This window comes from Gymnodraco acuticeps, unplaced genomic scaffold, assembly GCF_902827175.1.
Source record: "Gymnodraco acuticeps unplaced genomic scaffold, fGymAcu1.1, whole genome shotgun sequence".
Lineage (NCBI taxonomy): Eukaryota > Metazoa > Chordata > Actinopteri > Perciformes > Bathydraconidae > Gymnodraco > Gymnodraco acuticeps.
Genome location: NW_022991985.1, coordinates 430,301 through 453,740, shown reverse-complemented (window position 1 = coordinate 453,740; position 23,440 = coordinate 430,301). Strand labels below are relative to the sequence as shown.

General features: G+C 43.5%; 1 protein-coding gene across 1 annotated transcript in view; it reads left to right on the top strand.

The window, feature by feature from the left end:
• LOC117536273 (transcription regulator protein BACH2-like) overlaps positions 1 to 23,440 on the top strand; it is a 66,320-nt gene that overhangs the window by 13,080 nt on the left and 29,800 nt on the right. The window lies entirely within an intron of this gene.

The following is a 23,440-nucleotide window of genomic DNA, read 5'->3' as shown; positions in this document are numbered from 1 at the left end:
CCTGTTTTGTCTGTGTTAAAAAAAAATAGATACAATTAAAAAAAAGTGCAATAAAAGGGATAGAAGAGAGCAGCGGCTGAAGCACAGAGCGTATGCGGCAGGGGTTAAAACCTGTACTCCTGCCCCCCAGAGGGGGTCTCCCCTGGTGGGGTGTCCGAGGCTGTGTCCCACAACATCTGGTAAAAGACCTGGTAAGTGGGTTAAAAACATCTGGCTAAAAGTACCGAGGTTGACTCTGTTTAAAATCGGCATGCAGGTAATATTAGTGTGAAAAAATAAAAGATAAATAAATACAGAAAAGTGCTTAGTAAAATAAGTGCTTTTAAAAACAAGTGCTGCTAATAAAAATCATATCAACACAAATGTTAAAATATGTAAGATTTAAAACAAAAATGTGAAATATAAAATACACACGGGTTAGTAGGCACACGTTGAGGGAAAATATTTTAAAAAGAAATCAACCAAGTGTCCCTAAAAGTGTTTAAAACCCAGGCCGAGGTCTAGAGAGGTGGTGCAGGTGAGACATGGGACACGCCTCAGATGATGTTTAAAAATACTTGATTAAAGGGGTTATTTCAGGGTGTAAGTAATAGATACAATATAAATAAAATAATATAAACAATGTTTGAATAGGAAACTGGGGATTAATAATGTATAAAAAAGAATAAAAGATATAACCTCCTCATTTGGAACCTAATGAAATAAGAAACATACAATACACTGTGTTAGGGTTAGGGTTAGGTGAGTACTGTAAACAATGACCAGCAAGTCAAAACATCAGTGTGGACTTTCCTTGAATAAATGTGACATTTTTGTAATGTTTATTTAACATTGATTCATGTAAAACTCATCTGATGGATAATACAGCAAACATTTCACATATTGTTTTTGCAGTGGCTTCAAATATTAAAACAATTAAAAAAGGATCCATCCGTACATGGAATCCCAACTTCTGCTGGCTTCTCACAATAATAATATTTAATATAAAGTGTGGTCATTCTAATTGCCTTCTTCATCAGTCACCAATGTGCAGCAGCATATTCCAGAACATTTCTTCTGTTTGGAAATGAGAAAAAAAAAACACAGCTGCCTTTTTTTGTTCTATTGCACATTCAATATTTCATGGACCCATCTGGCCATCCTTTGCAACAGTGAAAAGTGTCACCAGCAGCACATTTGTCATGGCGGAAACATTTCTAATCCCAGTGCAGGAGATGGTGCTCCTGACATTAAAGCGCTTCATCGAGCGCCAAGCTGCCTCCGGGATTCTGTGTCTTGGAACAGATTTAGACAGCCATTGTTTAGAGTTCTGAGAAATCTGAATGAGGAGACAATCTGGCCATTAGAACAATGTTTGTATCCTCACAGTGTGGAGGATTTAACTGTAATGTTGTTTTTAATAGCATTTAACCAAGTGTAATTCTCAAACAATTCAAACCTATAACAGACATGTCCTTTCCCCCTCAGCCCTCTCTGCAGGGCATTGTTGACATTTCTGCTTTATCTGGTGCATAACCTTCCCACAGATCTGGCAACCCATCTGGCATGGCTGGCAGTGACTGGTGCAGACGGGGGGGGGGGGCAAGGCTAAGCTAAAGCTAAATCTGTTGTTTAGCTTTCGGAGGGTAGGGGACACAGCTGATGAGATCAAATAAATGCTGCTGTTTAGTGACATGTCAGAACTAATTCTTGTCTCCTGTGACCAGCTGTGATGATGGCCAAAGGCTCATGGGAAATGGTGTTTATTCAAGGCATCTAAAAACTGAAATATTGACGATTGGATTGTACATGACTGAACCCCATACGTGCTATTGAGAAAGGGCTATGCATTTTTATTTATTATCCAAATTACAAATGTCAAGGTGGTTTTAGAGGAAATGGGTTAGCGTTTTACCAATTTAGCTTCCTTTGTCTGTAAATTGATTTTTTTTTAGAAGTTTTTTTTTTTTTAAAGAGGCCTGAAATAAGTTCTGTGGTTAACTCAAGCTGGATACATGTTGTTTTGTTCTGTGACAAACCCCACTACGGAAGGTCGGAAGATTTATCTGTCATAAAAACGGCAGTAATATAGCTCAGTTGGTAGAGTTGCAGCAAATGGGGAATTTCTGAACATTTTAGAACATTAGAAATGGCTTTTATTGGGTTAAAAATGGTTTTACTCTGGCTGCTATATAACTCAGTTGGTATAGCTTGTGACCCATGTACCGGTTCTTGTTCACTGTCACTTAAATAAAAGACACTGGTTGCCCAAAAATAACTAAGAAGAAACTAAACGAAACGTTGATTGCTAACAAGTGTCTATAGGACTATTATCATTCATCACGCCAAACATTAGCTTAGTGGTGATGATGTTTCTTCATATGACTGTAATCTAGTTTGTTTTCACCTTAGTGATTAAAATAACACTTCAATCCTTATAAAAAAGTCTTCATAACATATAAAAACATGTTAGTATCATAAACGTGTTTGCCATACGTCTATTGTGTAACATTCTGAAATCCAATGTAAATCCCAATGGCTTTTAGTTGAGCGAGTCCTTTCAATGCTATCAGCCCAAACAACAGATTCAATTATCAGCTATTCTAATACTCACTGAACCATCATCAGACGGACTCCCACCTCCCTCACAAACCATTAGCTCTAAATGTTTTTAGATGTGCTCAAACGATCTTGCGCCTTGCCTCCTGGTTCTCCTCTGGAGTATCCCCGGCCTGAGGAGGGCTGTTGGAGCAGTTAGTGGGCTGATGTAACCGTGCACGTGAAGCTGCAAAGGCTGCTGGATGTTGTGGAGGTTCCACCTGTCGGGACAGATTAGCATCCTCTCACATTCATCTGTGTCTGCTGCTGAGGGAAGACACGGCTCGGCCTTTGATGTGATGCAATTATGGTGTGTGTGCTCTGAAGGATTACAGCGGTGGAGGTGATAAACAACGAGCACTCTGTCATGCTTTGCTTCCACGTGGGTATATCAGAGCCAACACAGCACTACAGCAGCTTTATTAAAACAGGGTGAGGAGATCAAATATGTAATTGTTCTAGATTGATGTGTTTAAACACACCAAGGCAACTTATAACTGTTCAGCAGTGCTGCTCTAACACATTGCAATACATGTGTATTAAAGTGGCCAGGTAGTGAATTTCAGCAATACAGTTTATCTTATCTTATGCTGAATAAATATTTTAGCTATTAATCATGTACATTTAACTATTTCCTACAAACAAGGCATTTCATGTGCGTGTTACATCCTCGCTCAGTTTCCAATGTGCCCAATCTGTAGGTGTTGCCTCAGTCTGGACCGCCCATTGTTCACTATGAAACTACATTTTATAGCTTTTTTTTGTGTTGGCAATCCTCTCAGTTATTCATCCAAATATTTGTCCCCTGGGTTTGGGCTTCAAGTAAAGATAAACATTTGTATTATTCCCAACCTCTCCATGGCAAGTGGCATATGCAGTTAAATGTTATTGGTTATAAATGTTGTCCTTTGGAAGAGCAGCTTCATGATGTTGTCTTGGTTTTTAGAAAGTATCACCAAGGTAACTACAGAGACAGCTACTAAGTGTATGTTCAAAGACAACACATTCTGCTTCTTCTCAGGTGTATCAGTATTTATTTTATTTAACTATTTTTTTTATTGAGTCAGGCACAATGAGTTACATTTATACGGTCTATATTTTTCAATACCCCCCCCTAGCTAGTAAAGTAAATAAATAAATAAATACATACGGTATATAGGTAAAAATAAAGTAATGTAAAAGATCATTTAAAAAAAATGAATAGATAAGGAAATAAAGAATAATAACAATAATACATGTACCCATATACTCACATACTGTGTGTATACACACATATACATAAACATATACATACATATACACATACACATTTATATATGTACATACCTATACCCATACCCACACATTTACATACACATACATACACATACATGTATATAAAAAACAAAAAAAACATACATTCATAGTCCCCCCTTTCTTCCTAACTTAGTGTCTTAAGTTCAGCTATGTAGGCTATCACAGAGCCCCAGACAGATTCAAACATTTCTGAGGAGCCCCTCAGGTTATATTTAATCTTCTCCAAGTTCAGGTACAACATTAAATCTTTAAGCCATAGAGATGCTTTAGGTGCTATCGAGGAATTCCATTCAAGGAGTATTCTTCTACTTGCTAATAGAGATGCAAAGGCTATACTCTCCTTAGTTTTCCTCCTCATCATTCGGTGGCCAGGTAGTACTCCAAAAATGGCAGTTTCTGCACATGGTGTCAATACCACGTCCAAGGCCTCAGCGAGGTGTTTGAAAATGCTTGTCCAGTATCCTTGTAGACGAGGACAAGACCAAAACATGAGTCATGTTTGCTGGTGACATGTGACATCTGTTACAGGTATCCGTGACTAGGGTATATTTTGGAGAGTTTGGTGTAATAGATACGATGGACAACTTTTAGTTGTATAAGATTGAGCCTGGCACAGGACGTACTATTGTTCACTCTCGCTAATGCGCCATCCCAGACCTCATCATTTATTGCTTGGACTAGTTCATCTTCCCAATCTTGTTTGATTTTACCAAGAGATGTTTCTGTGAGACGGGAGATGGAATTGTAAATTCTTGAAACCAGACCTTTTTCGGTTGTTAGTGTCCAGAATTGAGTCAATTATTGAATCCGGAGGAATATTGGGGAAGGAAGGGTTATTTAGTTTAACCCAGTCACGGACCTGGAAGTAGCGAAATAGATGAGAGTCTGGGAGGCTACATTTGTTAGAGAGTTGTGTGACAACCCTGTGGTTGTCCACCAGTTGGTGCTGCTGTAACCTGTGTTTCTTGTAATCAGCAGTGATGGGACCCACCTGTGGCACTTGATTCCAGTAGATAAGAGGGCTGCAGAACAGGCTCTCGCTCTCTCTCAGCTGCCCTGCTCGGTGCAGCAGGACACCGCTCCTCTGTTCTGTTTTATTGTTGGTTGTAACCACTGTGTTGGATAAAATAACTGATTGTTTTGGGCAACTCCGGTGTGGAACTGTTGTCCTTATGTTGCAAGCAGAGCCAGCTTGTAACATATGGGGGCTCGTCCGGGACTTGTAACAGTTGGCTAAAACTACCGAAAACATTGTTGATGTAAAGGTCCCTTAATCTGATGAGGCCTAATCTCTGCCACATAGAGCAGAGGCCCCATCAGTGTAAGGGGGGGGGACAGAGATGGTTGTTATGAATGGGACTATGAATAGAGGATCCATGAAGTCCATGAGCACTTCTAAATTGGGACCATATTCTTAGGGTGGAAACAACTATCGGGTTATTCTAATATTGAGTTAGCCGGCTGGGTAAAGTAGATGTAAGCAAAGCCAAAAGTGAGGTATTAGGACAGGATTTGGCTTCAAACTCACACCAACTCAATGTTAGTTCCTTAATCCATAGAATTACTTTGTGGATATTGGCTGCCCAGTAGTAGTGTCTTATGTTTGGAAGCGCCAATCCTCCTGTAGATCTGTGCCTTTGTAAAAGCTCTCTCCTAATTCTAGGAGTCTTCCCTTGCCATAGAAAAGAGGAGATTAGTGTGTCTATTTTACAAAAAAAGTGATTTGGGTAGGAAGACTGGCAGACATTGAAAGAGGTACAGGAAGCGAGGGAGCACATTCATTTTGATACAGTTTACCCTCCCAGCGATAGTTAAATGTAAATTATTCCACCTTTCCAAATCAGATTTGAGTTTGTCAATTAGTTAATGTTGTTTTTGTAAATGTCTGAGAGTACATACAATTACTCCTGGACATCTTAAAGGGGATGAGTCTATCGGGGATCTGGAGGGCCAGGTCATTTACAGGGAAGCACTCACTCTTGGAAAAGTTTAATTTGTACCCTGAAATCGAGTTAACAGATCTATTATCTGAGGAATGGTAGATATAGGGTTAGAAATTAACAATAGTAAGTCGTTAGAGTATAACGACAGTATGTGTTGTGAATAGGGTTGCAAAATTCCGGAGGATTTTTCAAAGATGGAAACTTTCCATGGGAATAAACGGGAATTTTCAAAATTGAAGGTTGGCTCTTCATAGGGAACTTAAATATAGTTGGGGAAAGACTATTTTAGCATAATCTTGACTAAAACAAACAGATGCCATTCAAGTATTCTTGAATATCCATGCCATAGCACACGCTTACTGCATGGCTATTGAGACCACACAAAGGTTCGCAACCTTGAGGATCCGCTATAACCTTAGTCGGGCTGAACTGTATTTTTGTATGCATCACAATAGCTGCGCCTCTTGTTCTACTACTAAAATTGGAATGAAAGGTTTGGCCAACCCATGATGCCTTTAACCTATGGTGGTCCTTGGTGGTCAGATGAGTTTCTTGTAAAAAGGCAATTTCAGTTTTAAGATGTTTTAAGTGGGAACATATACATATGGGAACTGCCTCTTTTAACCGGGGAATTCATGCCCTTAACATTCCAAGAGACAAGTCTTAGACATGCTCCACCATTTCCTGTTACATTAACCATAATCAAAATTTGACCCAGAAGTATATGAAGAGGTAGCATGGAATTTAATGGAAAGCAGGAGAAAAGAACAACAAAAATACTAAAAACTAAAATAAACATACAGTAGGACCTATCACCCAAATTCCCCCCAAAAAATGCTCTCAAAAAGGAGAGCCAAACACATATTCCCTTTCCTAAGCTTGTTCCTAAAACGAGAACTGGCAGCAGGACTCCAAAAAATATGTCACTTCCGTATGACATTCACCTATAATCTCACTAATGTTCCCGAGCAGACAGGGCTCCTATTTCTACAATTGGTCTGACATGTACATTAACATCTGACATTCTCTGCGTGAGAGGACGCTGGCGCTGACTGTTCGCCGCTTCTCTGTCCGAAAATCTCGTCTTTCTTTGTGTTAATCTAAGAGTTTCTGACCACTTTCTACTGCTATAGTTTTCTAACTATTCTGTGGCTTTTGTGTTTTGATCTGGACACATTTGTTACACCCGATTGCCACTTTTGACGGACGCTCTGGTTTTCTACCCTGCTACACCTGCCATTGTAGCCCACCTGCCATTGTAGCCCACCTGCTAACGCTGCTTCATCCATCAACTAACCGGCCCCATTCTTCATCTTGCCCCTCCCCGTGGGTCCTGACTCTGGTTCTTTAAACCTCCCGCTCCTGCTGGTCCCCCCATCTGCTGTAAAGGACAGCCCGCGACTGACCTCCCATCCTGTCTGATGGCTGCCAACAGCTCCACTTTCAGCGCCGCTGGTCTACAACCAAAGCCAGCGCTGTGCTAACGCTAGCATCCTACCGCGGCACTACGATGTTACGATACTCTGTCTCTTTTTTAACTTTTTTATCTCAATAATTTGTCTGCGCTTCCTCTAAACTTGTCTGTCATCAAATGCCTTGGGCTTCTACGCAGACCATGGAGGTTCCAAACGCAGATTTGTTTACTCCCAGTCCGGACAATCATCCATAACATCTATCTGGTCGACTAACCGCATGTCCCACAACTGTCATGTCATCTGAGCGCACTTATTACTCCATATTATAATAATAATAATAATACATTGTATTTCTATAGCGCTTTTCTTGAACCCAAAGACGCTTACTACTACACCCACCACTGGTCCGTTACAATCCCAGCTGTACCGAAAACCTGGAGTGGATTCCACTGCCCTCTGCTCATTACATTACATTACATTGCATTTGGCTGACGCTTTTATCCAAAGCGACTTACAATAAGTACATTCGACCAGGAAGACACAACCTTGAAGAAAACAGAATCATATAAGTACATCAGGTTTCATAGAGCCAAACATTTCAAGTGCTACTCAATTGGCTTTAGGTAAGCCAGTCCTTTATTAGTATAAAAGTGCTTCGTTAATAGTTCTAACGCTCGAAGTGGAGTCGAAAGAGATGAGTTTTCAGTTTGCGCCGGAAGATGTGCAAGCTATCTGCCGTCCTGATGTCAATGGGGAGCTCATTCCACCATCTTGGAGCCAGGACAGCAAACCCACGTGTTTTCGCCGATGGGAACTTGCTCAGAGCTGGTCCAAATAGCTGGAGTGGATTCCACCGCCCTCTGCTCAGAGCTGGCCCAAATACCTGGAGTGGATTCCACTGCCCTCTGCTCAGAGCTGGCCCAAATACCTGGAGTGGATTCCACTGCCCTCTGCTCAGAGCTGGTCCAAATACCTGGAGTGGATTCTACTGCCCTCTGCTCAGAGCTGGTCCAAATACCTGGAGTGGATTACACTGCCCTCTGCTCAGAGCTGGTCCAAATACCTGGAGTGGATTCCACCGCCCTCTGCTCAGAGCTGGCCCAAATACCTGGAGTGGATTCCACTGCCCTCTGCTCAGAGCTGGCCCTAATACCTGGAGTGGATTCCACCGCCCTCTGCTCAGATCCGGTCCAAATATCTGGAGTGGATTTCACTGCCCTCTGCTCAGAGCTGGCCCTAATACCTGGAGTGGATTCCACTGCCCTCTGCTCAGAGCTGGTCCAAATACCTGGAGTGGATTCCACTACCCTCAACCACCAAAAACTGACAATAACACACTTCCTTTCACCTTCACTCCGCTCCTCCCCCCATCTCACATTCCTCCCCGCACTGTCAACCTGGACAACCTCTTACCTCTTCAGCCTGTGACCACACCACGCCCCTCCCACTCAACTAACATTGCCCTCCTTAACATCCGATCACTCAACAAGAAAGCCCTCATCCTCCATGAACTAATCTTGGAAAAATCCCTTGACTTCCTTCTGCTCACCGAAACCTGGCAACAGCCCGATGACTTCTTCTCCCTCAACCAAACATCCCCCCCTGCCTTTAAATACATCACTAAACCCCGCCCCTTCCGTCGTGGTGGTGGCCTTGCTGTAATCCACAATCAGAACTTCCAGATCACAGAACTAACCCTCTCTTCAGTATCATCCTTTGAATTCATTGCCTTCAAAGCCCCTCCCTCACTGACAGTCATCCTCATCTACCGGCCTCCTAAACCTCACCCCTCCTTCCTCTCCGATTTCACTGAATTCCTCACACTTGCCTCATCCCTCTCTCAACGTCTGTTACTACTTGGTGACCTCAACATTCACATTGACTCACCCACCTGCAAGCTGGCATCCAAATTCATAACCCTACTGGACAATTTCTCTATCACCCAACATGTCACCTTCCCCACCCATGACAAAGGACACATCCTTGATCTCGTCTGCTCTACCAACCTCCCAGTGATTGACCTCCACCCTTGCCCATTTCCCCTCTCTGACCACAAACTCATACAATTCACCATTGCCCCCCCCACCCGAAATCCCTGCCCACCCAGAAACATCACCTTCCGTAATCTACACTCCATTGACCATAACCATCTCTCCGAACTGCTATCATCTAATCTCCCCCTGGACGCAACCCTCAGCTCTGAAGATCTGCTCAACCACCTCAACTCCACCCTACTCACCTCCCTCAACACTTTAGCCCCCCTCAAAAATAAAACTGTTACTTTCAAGACCTCCTCACCCTGGTTCACACCTGCACTCCGTAAAATGAAGCAGCGAGGCCGCCAACTTGAACGTCTTTCAAATAAATCATCCCTCGCAGTCCATTACATAAGCTACAAACTCCATCTCAATGCATACAAAGATGCTCTTATTGCGGCTAAATCTGCCTACCTCTCCAACATCTTCACTGACCCCTCCCGTAACCCCAGGACCCTCTTCTCCACAGTTAACAAGCTCTTCAAACCCCGTTCTGATAACCTCCCTACTTCTACTTCCGCTACTTGCAGCTCAGTCCTCCAGTTTTTCGCAGACAAAATGAATGCCATTAACCACTCCTTCTCAGTTCCATCTGATATACAAGAATCTCCCCCAACCTCCACCGCTACCACTTCTCCCCCCATCTCCCTTGACCTCCTGACTCCTCCTCTCCCAGTTCAACCTGGTTACCCCACTTGAAATACTCCATCTGATCGGTTTCTCAAATCCCACAACCTGCTCCCTTGACCCTCTACCCAATCCTCTCTTGAAGTCCTGTCTCCCCGTCCTCTGCCCCTATCTTGCTAACCTTTTTAACTCCTCGCTGTCCCATGGAATCGTCCCCTCTGCCTTCAAAACTGCTGCCGTTACTCCAATCCTCAAAAAACCCGGTCTTGATCCCTCCTCCCTCACTAATTACCGCCCCATTTCTAACCTACCATTCCTCTCAAAAACTCTTGAACGTATTGTAGACAAACAAATTCACTGCCATCTCCAAACCAACCAGCTTTACGAACCCCTTCAGTCTGGATTTCATCCTCACCAAAGTACAGAAACTGCACTCGTCAAAGTCCTCAATTACCTCCTCACCTCAACTGACACTGGTTCCCTCAATATTATCATCCTCCTCAACCTGAGTGCAGCCTTCGATACCGTGAGCCACAACATCCTGCTCACCCGACTCAGGGACATTGGTATTGAAGGTATTGCACTCAGATGGCTCCAGTCCACTGAACGATCCCACTTCATCTCCCTCCCCAACCACTCCTCTGTCACAGCCTCAGTCACCCAAGGCGTTCCTCAAGGATCAGTACTTGCCCCCCTCCTCTTCATCATTTACATCCTCCCCCTCGGTCAGATACTCCGACGCTTCAACCTGGACTTCCACTGCTATGCTGATGACACTCAGATCTACCTCAGCACCAAATCCCTCCATAACCCACCCCTTACCCACATCGATTCCTGTCTGACAGCTATTAAAACTTGGATGCAACATAACCTCCTCAAACTGAACAGCAACAAAACAGAACTCCTAATCGTCTCCAAATCCACCCTCAGCAAGGTCACTAACATAACTCTCACCATCGATGGCACCATTGTTTCCCCCTCCAATCAGGCACGCAACCTTGGTCTAATCTTTGACCCCACCCTCTCCCTCGAACCTCACATCCGCCAAAAAGTAAAAACCTAATTTTTCCACCTCCGCAATATTGCAAAAATCCGACCCTCTCTCACCCGCCCCGCAGCCGAACGACTAATCCATGCCTTCGTTTCCTCCCGCCTCGACTACTACTTTACGGCATCAGCACTACATCCCTCAACAGACTCCAACGGGTTCAAAATGCAGCTGCATGTCTCCTCACGCATACCAAATCATGGCATCACATCACCCCAGTCCTCAAAGACCTCCACTGGCTTCCTGTCTCCCATCGCATCAACTACAAAATTCTGGTCCTCACCTACAAAGCACTCCACCATCTGGCCCCCCCTTATCTCACACACCTTCTCACTCCTTATCAACCCCCACGGTCCCTCAGATCCACCGCAGCCGGACTCCTATCCATTCCCATATCCACACTCTGCAGCTTTGGGGACAGAGCCTTCTCAGTGGCAGCTCCTAGGCTCTGGAATTCCCTCCCCCATGATCTCTGTGACTCTGAGTCCCTCACAGTCTTTCAGTCCCGCCTCAAAACACATATTTTCAACTCTGTCTACCCATAAGCCCCCCCCCCCTCAATTAACTTCCTCTTGACTGCCTTTTTTTTGTTTATTTTATTCTACTATATTTATTTGTTTGCCTGTCCTTGTTTGTCTACCCTCCGTCATACTGTAAAGCGTCTTTGAGTTGTGATTAGCGCTATATAAATAAAATGTATTATTATTATGTAGAGTAAACAGTCTAGTGTAGTTTGTAGCCAATATAAATGTAACCGCACAAACCAGAAATGAAACAAAAAATGAATGGTTCCTAGCAAGGCTTGTTTCCCCCGGACCATGCCCCTTTAACACCGGAAGTGGCCACATCAATAGTGGAAATGTGCACATGTTGGATAACAACATCCATCCATATGGTGGTTCCATATCAGGATAGCTAAATACAAACAGACTCGGGTTAAACATTTCAACTTCACCGTTTCCAGAGATGTCCGTTAGTGAGTGTTTATTTTCCGTGCATTCAGTCCAGAGAAAGTCTGTGTATCAGTATTTAGTGGTCAGCTGGCTGGCTCTGTTGTGATTGGTCAACCACTTAGAGATGTCCCGCCCCGTACAATGTGTTGGAACGCTAGCCAATAGAAGCACAAGTGTAACATAGTGATGTCACTATTTTCTGGAAGTAAACAAAGGAAGCCAATGGGGGTGTTTCAGGCAGGGCGGGGGGGAGGTGTGTGGGAGAGAAACTCCCTCTGGAGTGTGGGAGAGAAGGATTACACATTACAGGAAAGGGAAAACCCCAAAAAGCAAAAAAGGGACTCTTTAAGATAAACTCTGAAAAGCTAGTTCCTGACAGCTATAGGGCTACAGGTGGTGTTCCTTGCAGCTGAACACTGCAGGGTCATATCTGCTTCTTTTGGTTGGATCTTACTTCTTCATTTCTATTTGGTTTGGCTGCCTTCCCAGAGTACTGAATTAGAATTTCTACACTGTTTCCTGTGCATGACTCGCACAGCAACAGCAGCTTCTGTTTCCCTAAAACCTGACAATCATGATCCTATTAACGCTTTCCGAGCAGCCGGCGGCAAAGTGATGTCAGGAGGGAATGGAAGTGTAAGGACACACAGGTGACCATGGAGGACGAGGAGCTCCCTGTGGATGGACAGTCCTCTGCTTCATCATCATCCCTCAAACAGGGTGCAGGACTGACTCTTTTTGTGGTTTGAAAGGTCAGTCATGTCGGCACAGTGTTCAATATGACAACAGGCGAGAAAACAATACACTGCAGAGGAGCATGCTGCAAAGCATCTGAAACACTAAAATACATCAGTGTATTTCCTAAAGGTGAGGTTAATCTAGTCAGTTTTCCTTTATCCTCCTGGGACCCAGCCCATTGACAAATGTCCACTGTAGTGGACATTTTGTTCACATGTATCTCCTTTTACTCTTTTGAGGTACTCTATCAATCCCTGCTGCACTGTACAGAGGACATCCTGGGCTTTCCAGTGATATGTCATTTGTTAAAATTGCATGAGGGGAAGTTCCTCTTTCTTTTCAACCAAAATGATTGGCATACCAACAACAACATAGTAGGAGGAGGGGTATGTCTTATATTGTTGATCAGTTGTCATTTTTTACCATGAAAATCATATATGTTATTGTTTATTAACATGTAAGGAACTATATAATTAGTTCTGAAAGCAATTAAATAATTCAAGTTGTTCAAATAACAGCTCTTTTATAAGGACCGTCTTCATGGACTTTATGACTCAATATTGTTGCAGGAGACTGAACTGAAGCAGATATTTTCTATACCAGATAGTTGAGGGAGATTCAGATGATGAGAGAGGTGAGGATTTCACACCTGGGATAGAAGAGGGTCAAGAAGAAGGAAACATATGCAGGAGGCTCCATGAGCGCACAGATACAGACAGAGGGACAGATAGGGACGAGCTGGAAAGACATGGCCCCCTGTGGGCCAAGAGTAGCGTATGTCTTATTGTTGTTTTTATTTTAAGTGGAGCCATGACTAATTTGAATTTTCTCAGGAAGGCCAAGTTTGTTTCTATGAACATTGTCAACTTGATACCACATCCATAAAACAAGTCAAGATGACCCTACAGCCCGTGCCGACTGGGGTCCAATTCAGAACTTTTCCCACTACATTGACTACAAAGTCTTTGAAGGTTTGGCAGCATTCACCAAAAACCAAACTAGTGTTTTAGTGATCAAATATACAGCAATGTTCAGATCAATTACTTATTTATTGTTTAAATAAAGGTGAATGTATTCTTGTATTAATATCACTCTATAACCATAATATGTTACATAGTTTATCTGTTAATTAAGGCTGTCTTTTCACACTAAAATGGTCTTGACGTCCTCTACAGTGGACATACTGTAACATTTAAATTTAAACTACATTTAAAAAAGTCTAAATTGCAAGATGATTTTTGAACCCTAAATAGGTAGGAAAAGAAAAATAAATAATTGGAAGATATTTTTTTTCCTCGGTTCCCAGGATTATGGAAACTTTGTGGGCGTCAGGCAGCCCACGTGTGTACTTTCATTTTCACACCCACACTTTTGTCTTGTGAAAGAGAGGAAATAATCCTCTGCTCAACATCCATGCCTTCATGACTCATTTGGCAACAGCACACTGCACCCTCTCAACATTTATTCATTTATAGCTGTTTTGATGTGACACATTTGGCCTTGGACCAAATATGAACCAACAATGTAATTGATAAATATATATATTATACAGTGCTGTTTGAAACATGCATTATACATAACAATGTCCCCACTCTCTCCTTCCTGGGCGGTCCGATGTTCTTCCCTCCTTCAGGCTCGGGTCCTCCACCAGAGGTCTGGGATCCTGAGGGTTTTGCGCAGTGTCTTTGCTGTTCCTACGACTGCGTTCTTCAGGGATCTGGGATGTTGTTGCTGGGATCTGCTGGAGCCACTGTATATCATTATCTATAGTTATCTGATATCATTTTGTGACTGCAGATATTTGAACACTGAGCTAGAAGTTGTTGACAAATTAGATGTTAGATTGCAAAGTATCTATTGTTCCCACATCCTCTTCATGAAACCCTTTTCCCTGGGGTCCCTTGTGAAGTAGCATTAGTTCCATATTCTCTGCCCCTGTTCCACAAATGTCCAAGAACATCTAGTTCAAGTTGTCCATTTCTCTTCGCTGACACAAACCTTGTTGTCCCGGGCGACGTTCAAGCCTGTATGACCCTCGTATTTGCAGTGTTACTCATGCCTGAGGTAGGCAGATAGCAGATAGCATTAACGGTCTTGTCTATGGCCTCCCACTGGACTTGCAGACTTGAGCCAAAGTCAGTGGCCTTAAGATCTTCAATTAAATTGAGAGCCACAAATTGCTGCACATGCCATCTATCTTAGCCCTCGGCATCTTGGTTTATGCCCGTCAACATCTTGGTTTACATTTTAATCTTAGACGACCCAATGATACAATTAACATTCATTAGGTCATTAGACATTTTGTATCATTTATTTTACAGTAAATTAGACCATCATTTCCAAATGGTAATTTTTCTCATAGATTTCTATGCAATAGAGTGCCACAGTGACGCGTCCTAAAACCCGGAAGTAAGCTGCGTATGGGTTCCCTCGACAAAAAAGCAATGCAATTTCTCCATAGGATTTTAGAAAATAGCTGGAAATAAGGTCTGTGGTTGACACACATTTAAGAGACGGATCACGTTTTGTTCAGTCGGATAAATCTATCGATCATAAATCTATCGATTAGACACTGTTGGCACTCTATTGGATTTACAGCTCCAAGCTCCCTGCTGGCCATTAGAAAGAAAGCAGGTTTAAGGCACTTCTTCTTTGTCTTCATATTTCAGACCCTGACAGTGCCAACCGCCCCCCCATTGACTTAAACATTAAGCCATGTTAGTTGCTTAGTGGGAGATACATCAACAATAAAGTCTCTTTTGCTTTTTTCAAATGACGGTAGAACTTGACGAAAACGTATAGAATGTAATAAAGACAACTAAAAGTTTTTTAAAAACTCAGTGTGCTTGATCGTTATGAAGGTGCAGAAATCTTCTGATTAGCTTTGCAAGCTGAGCCTCAAACGGCTCATTTCAGAGTGAACAAGCAGATAATATGCTGAGATGGAATCATGCAGTGAACCATAATAAAGAAATCAGAGACGATACTATGCCTCTTAGACCAGCAGCACTGTTGTTCAGTGATGCCTGGCGTATGAAGAATGAAACTAGTGGAGCCAGAAAGGTTTTTCCCCTCAGATTCTGCAGCCAGCTGCACCGCTACTCCACCAGCTGACCACAGCAGAGAGACCCTGAGGTAGCCTTCTGTTCAGTTTCTAACAGGGAATAAAACCCACTGAGTTCAGTTTGTCACGATGGGTTCGTAGGCCTACATCAATTAGGGAATACCCTGCAGTTATGGTTCATTTTTATTAAACGCCTTTGATCCCAATATATGTTTTACTATCTGCATGTTATATTCCACTTGAACAGTTCTACATAGTAAGACAATATACATCAAACAAATTACAGCTTATTACAGCTTAGAATCTCAGTCAGAGGTTGTGCTCCGAGTCCAAAGAGATGCATCCATTCACTTATATTGTGTATGACCATAGATGTAAGGAGAGTAGATATACACAGATCTGTATGGACTGTTAAAACATATTTATATTTTCTAGCTCAAATGTAATTTTTGTCACTTACAAAGTTTGCTTGGCTACGGATTGGTTTCAGAAACATGTTTGGAAGTTGTTTATAACGTCAAAGGAAATATACACAATTTCCTGTTCACTGAATCGAGAATCACTTTTTAATTGAAATACAATTCCCCAAAAGATTCCCATCTCTATTAAGGGCTAATTGCAGATAATTCAAGAGAAGACATCTGTTGTGAGTCCTCTGTGTGTAAGTGTGGGCGTGTGTGTGGGTTATTAAGAGGAAATTGTAAATAGTTTTCTTCGGTTTTCGGCAATTCCTCCTATCGGTCATTTTATGTTGGGATTAGACAAATGCCATCCTTCAATGCAATCCTTGATTTTGAACGATCATGCTGTATCAGTAATCTTGTCTGGCAATAGAAAGCCTTTGAATCTAAGACTAACTCTCCATTCCCCTAAACATCCAAGTACTGAGAGTGCTCACAGTTACACATCTTCTCCTGATGGAAGCAGCTTAGAGCACTACATTAGTGCTGCTGGACCTATGAGCAGTGTGTGTGTGTGTGTGTGTGTGTGTGTGTGTGTGTGTGTGTGTGTGTGTGTGTGTGTGTGTGTGTGTGTGTGTGTGTGTGTGTGTGTGTGTGTGTGTGTGTGTGTGTGTGTGTGTGTGTGTGTGTGTGTGTGTGTGTGTGTGTGTGTGTGTAGGACAAAAGGTGAAGGTATTGATGGGGAGTTAGAAGGCATCAGAGCCGAAGTGCCTAGGTCAGCTTTTCAGCATCTATAGATTGTAACTTAACCCCTGTTTAAACACACACACACACACACACACACACACACACACACTTACACATGCATACGTTGACGATACTATGCCTCTTAGGCATAGTATCGTCAACTATCAACACATATGTCTTTTGTTACGTACATGTTCCACGCGCCATGTCCCTAGCCCTATAGTCCATTCAGCACTCATCATCGCTCAGCGGTACAGCGGGTCACTTGCCCTTCACACACATGCACTGCAGCCCTCTGACACATGAGCACTCTGTCAGGAGAGCTGCTGCACGCCTGAGGGATGGACGGTTTCATTTTCACTAAATCCAATTCCACTTGACAATGGCAGGATGAGTTATCCAGGCTGGAAGGAGGCTGGGTTTGAGTAAACACTGTTGCCGATAACCTCAGAGGTCATTTATCAGGATTCAGTGACGGCAGTGCAAGTGAGAGCCGCTCTCCCAACAAAGGCTCATTGTTGAGAGGGGGACACTGATGTCATGGCGCTATATTTCCGGAGATCAGGAACTCCCGAGGGAGGGCCTCTGTAATGTAACGAGGATTATCTTTAGCTGTGAATTGTTTCCTGATATCCAGTTCTGCATGATTCACATCAGTTGAGAAGCAAGCAGGCATCTTTCTGTAGAAGAGGATCTGCTTTCATTTCGAGTAAACATCCGTCTGCTTGGAGCTTGAGCTAGGGATTCATCTGCATCTTATTTGGGAACAATAGTAAGCTGCAGGAATGAGGTCTTAAAGCCTGAAATTAGTTGGCATTTTAACACTTTCAGTCCTTGTCTCCAATGATTTTTTGGTTGTTTATTAAATCAGATGCCTAAAATAAGATCTGAATTCAACACGAGCTTAAGAGATTTATAAAATGTGTCAGTAAACACCTTGCTTGTAAATGTCTGAAGCTTTTGCGTGTCTCAAAAACGCCGGTTGATAACAAGTGGATAAACGTTATCACGCCGAACATTAGCCAACTTTAGCTTAGCGGGGATGATGTATGTTAAGTAGTGGTGCACGATAATTATCGGTCCGATATTAGGAATTATGACGTCATCCCGATAAACCCGATAACAGTATTAATAGCCCCGATAATATACAATATATTTTTTGGGTTAAAAAAAAGAAAAAAATACTGCGGTGTGGGTGGATTGGGATGAGGGGCGCTTGTTTTTCACTCGGCTCCTCCCGTTTTGCCAGTACTGTGGTATTAGTGGTTTAAAGGAAGAGGGGAGTTTTTCACAAATCCAGCGCTCCCTAACTCATGCCTGGCTGTGACGTAAATGGTGTGCGGCCGTGAAGCCAGGACAGTAAACAAACATGTCGCCGGTAGTATGGGACTATTTCAAAGTTTCAGAGTTAGATAGTTCGCTTGCTATTTGTATTAACAAATGCAGAAGTTCCACGAGGAGGGAAAAAGGCAACGAGCTATAATACTTCCAACCTGATTAGTCACCTGAAACATCGCCATCGCTACGATGGTGTGTAAAAAGCGTACGAAGACGCCTGCGCTGCTAAATTAGCGGCGAATCAAAAGCCAGCTGCAAAGGCACCGGGGCTTTTACCTATCGACGAGGCCTTTGAAAAAGGCAAGATGTTTGCCAGAGATGACCCCAGGGCTAAAACGATCTCTAACTTCATCATAGAAATGATGGCGCTTGACGAGAGTCAAAACTGTTCTTGGCTTTGTTTTGTTCATAGTAGTAATGCTCATGTCATTTGCTCACTACTAGTCTTTTTTTTACCACCAGGTGTGCAAAAACTACAGGTACATTTCATATATATATATATATTATATTATTATCGGTTATCGGTTATCGGTATCGGTCTTGAGAAGCAGGAAGTTATCGGTATCGGTTTCAAAAAACCCATATCGTGCATCCCTAATGTTAAGCATTACGTTAGTTTTTACTTTTGGCTTCAGAAATCATAAAAGTGGTGTAAATATGTGGAGATTATCCGACTAAACTAAATGTATCGTAGAACTGTAAACACGTGCTTGCCAAAGCTCTGATCTTCTTCAATGTTCCAAAGTCGTATGGAGAAATCCCAGCCACACAATGAATCCCACTAACTTTGGTGATCCCCAAATGTTCCTCTGGTCAGCTTAAAGTCATAGGCGGAGTTTGACATTTGCGCTTGGGGGGGCAAACCTTTTTTACTGACATCAGTACACAGTCCCAACTATTGTGTGGGGTGCTACGGATACAGTAGCAATTAAGCGAGCATTCACCGCACTGTATGACTTTTCCACATACGAACATAACTCATCCCGTCATGCACGCCTCATGCTCATATGGAAGGGGCGGTCTCTCCCCCCAACAACAGTGCATTACATAACTGTAAAACGTATCATAACTGTGCACATCTTATACTTATTTGATACTATATCCCTTGGTTACTTGAACACGCTACAATATTATTAACCAGTGTCCTACCTTAGTGCAGAAGTAGACGCCTTTTTTACGTTCCGCATATATGTCGACTCCACTATCCCCTCAGGTGACAGCTGTGGTTATGTCATCCTCAATGTGAAGAACCGCAAGTGAGGAAAATCTTGTTCCTTCCATCGTTGACCGCAGCCAGTTCCGAATTCTCCTCATTGCAGAAAAACTTCTCTCAGAGGTGGCAGATCCGATAGGCAGAGTCAGTGCCAACGAGCATCTTGTATAGATTTGGATAGCTGTCCTTTTTAACAGTCTTTCGGGTTAGGTAATCGCCGAATATCCATTACTGCTAATTCTTGTAATACAATAGCTGAATCACTTGTATGCAAAAAAAAGCGAAGGAAATGTGTCCTTAACCTCACACGTCACACACACACACACACACACACGTCACAACATGCGACTGCTCAAAAATGAAATGATTTCAAACAAAACATGATATTATTCAGATTTGTATTGTAACAATCATTTTATTACATCTATTAAAATATTGATATACGAAATATTTGTATTGGAACAGTTTTAGACGTAGTAATGCTGTAACATATTTCAGCCACTAGGGGGGGCAATGCCCCCCCTGCCCCCCCTCAAAATCCGCCTATGCTTAAAGTGCTGCGTTTGAGTTACATATTTCAACAAATAATGGATGGAAGCATGATATTTGATACAGATAAACAGGATAAATCTGATGATTCCCCATGTATGCGTCATCAACATTTCAATTTGTCCTGTCCTTTGTCCTGTTAGATAAACAAAGTGAGGATGCAGAGGAGACATGATAGAATGTACTATTTGAATGTAGTTTCAATCAAAATTTGGTTCAAATTTTCACTAGATATCCAGAAAAAATCAACTTGAGTCGCCCGCGGGCATGTTCTAAGAATAGCACTGCTTATGGGTGTTGTTACCACCTAAATTGCTTCCAACTTGTTGGATTCATTTCCCACCATTTCATTAATGTATTTTTACACTAACTGCATTTTGTTTGTCTGAATGCAGCATTAGGAATATTTGTTAGCATTTTCATAAAAACTGCTTTCATAAATGATTCAAGCTCGGGTAGTGCTTCTGTCAGCAAATAGATGTCTTCACACACACACACACACACACACACACACACACACACACACACACACACACACATATACTGTATATATAAGCACTACTCAGTATACCCCACAGACACCATCAGATGAAAATAAGACATAATCAGGGCAGGGGAGAAGACAGGAGAGGGGGGGGAGGAAAGTAGGGCAGCAGAACGTTGGACTGCACCTACACACACACACACACACACACACACACACACACACACACACACACACACACACACACACACACACACACACACACACACACACACACACACACACACACACACACACACACCAACCTAGTGAAGCCCAGCAGGCAGAGTATAGAAACATCCAGGAGTGAATAATTCATCACAGAGCAGACCGGGCAAGGATCTTCCCCCAGAGCTGCTGCTACACACAGATATTAATTAACAAACACTAATAATTCAACAATTTCACTCCGTGTGTGCCATGTGTGTGTGTGTGTGTGTGTGTGTGTGTGTGTGTGTGTGTGTGTGTGTGTGTGCGCGTGTGTGTGTGTGTGTGCCAATGTGTGTGTGTGTGTGTGTGTCTCAGGGGTTTGATCAACCTTAGATGTGTGTGTTTGATTGATGGTTCTGCCGGGTTGAATGTAGGCTATTGGAGCAAGTGGCACTTGGGCAGGAGGAACCTCATATGTGTGGGTGATGTTAAGGTATCGATTATAGAGCGCTGCAGGAATGGGTTCTAAACAACAATGATGAGCTAGCACTGTCACAGGTGTCAGTGAGTTTTTAGTTTGATTCCGGAAATACAAAACCCACAGGTGAATGTCTGAAGCTTCTTCGTTTCATCTAACCAAAAACACATTCAAAACATGAGACAAAGGAATACATTTCCGGGTTTTGACTCATTCCTGCACCAGTCTTTAGTTTTCATACAATCACTAAGAAGATTTACCAAACTTGACTGTGCTTTATGTAGAAGCAGTTCAATTTGTCATCATTAGGGCTGTTTAGAGCCTAATATAATCCTCCCATGAAGTAAACACTGTGGCCTTTAGAGTTTTCAGTGGTGTCACATACTGTTATATCTCACAAGCTCCGCCCTCTACTGGACTCTATTGGTACTGCCCTCGACCTCAACATGCGAGCGTTCACCTACTGAGAAATCTATAAACGTAGGCGGCCCCCGGGGGCGGGCCTACTTGAGTGCCGCGCAGGCCCACAGTATATAAGGCGGCCTCGCCTCCCACCCGTCATCCTTTTCTCTTCAGCGAGCAGGATAAACAACTGAGAGAGTTAAGGAGAGAGAAGAACATTTAGAAGACTGGAAAACTCACCAGTCCTTGAGCACCGACCTTGCCCTACGTGCAACGGCCTAATCGCAGGTGCCGATCCCCACCGCCTGTGTTTCGAGTGTCTGGGGCCTGAACACGCCGGGGACGGCTTGCAGTCTCCCTCCTGTAAGGCCTGCCGGATGGTACCACAGCTTAGCTGCCGGCACCGCATGGAGCACTTTCAGGCCTACTATGCGTCGCCGGAAGAAGCGGACGACCACGTGGACCTCGAGGTGGTAGAGATGGAGGAGCAGGAGGCGGTGCCATTCGTTTTCACCATCCCGGCGGGCCGGCCGGCCCCGTTTGTCGACGAGGAAGACGACAAGGGTTCCTCGATGTCGGGTGCTTCCGGCGCTCAGGACGGGCCGCCTCACAGGTCCGCACGTCAGGACTTCCCAGCGGTGATGGCCATCGAGGCGGAGCGTGTAGGGTTACCGCTCCCCCCGCCACTACCGCCAAAGCCGGTGAGCCGCCTCCGTCAGGGGTTTTACGGCCCGGCTTCCCCGGCGCAGCCGGCCTTCGTTTGTGATTATTGCTCCATTATGCTGGATTATTTGGACAGAATATTTCGGCTCGGTACGCAGATGGCAGCAGCGGCCAATAATCTCGGTGTGTTGGGCGTGTCTCTGATTTCCCCTCAGCAGGCCACCCCCGACCCCCCGCCTCAGGACGGGAGTGATTATTCGGACCGCTGTATTGGCCAGTTGAACACTCTGGTCCACGGTGTAGCTGCCGCAGCTGGCCGTGTGTTGTCCTTGGCCCAGAGTCCTGCATCGGGTCGGGTACCCGACGGGTGACCCGCAAAAAAGGTGATTCGCAGGTGTTATTTTTTCAAACGCTTTTTTCTGGGTTCGGTTCTGGGTAAAACAAAGATGATGCGGGTCGGGTCGCGGGTATTGCATAATAAATATATTAAAATAATAATAATTTAGTTTAATGTTTAAATCCTCAGACCTCTCCCCCGCGGGACCGGGCATAATCATAACCTCTGCAGCGCATTAATCGGCTGCTGTGCACGCCACATTCGAAATGGCTGAGGTGAAGCTCTCTAGCGGAGAATACAGCATTTTCAATAACACTTCCTCAAGAGCGAAATCCAACGTCTGGGAGGCTTTTGGTCTCATCCTAGATGGAGAAAATAACCAACATCCCACGCTTTTTGAGACAAATATGCAACTGCGTGTGTTAATAACTGCACGTTTTCACTGCTCATATACACTGTATGGTTCGGGTCGGGTTGCGGATCTTGTGTCGACGGGTCGGGTCGGGTTGCGGAACTAATTGGCAATATGTGCGGGTAGCGGGGCGGGTTCGGTATTGCACGTCGTGGGTGCGGGGCGGGGAAAAAACGAGGGGAAGCCAATAATACGTCCTTTCTTTTGGGTCGGGGGTGTGGTGGTCAATGTAATATAGTAACCAGATGAGTGATTACAGCACCCGGTATCACTTTACACACATTTGTATCATACAGATGCAGGACTTACACACGCCTGTTATCTAACCGACAGATCCGCACACACTCTCCAGCCGAAACTCTAATAAGCATTCATTCACAAACTAAATCAGGAGACCTTTAACGTTTTACGTCCGATTCGTTCCTTTGTTCCTCTCTGTACACAGCTCCAGTTTGGGCATCGGCCTGTCATCAGATTGTATTTGTTGTTGCTGCTGTAGCGGAAGTTTAGTACAATTATTTTTGATGAAA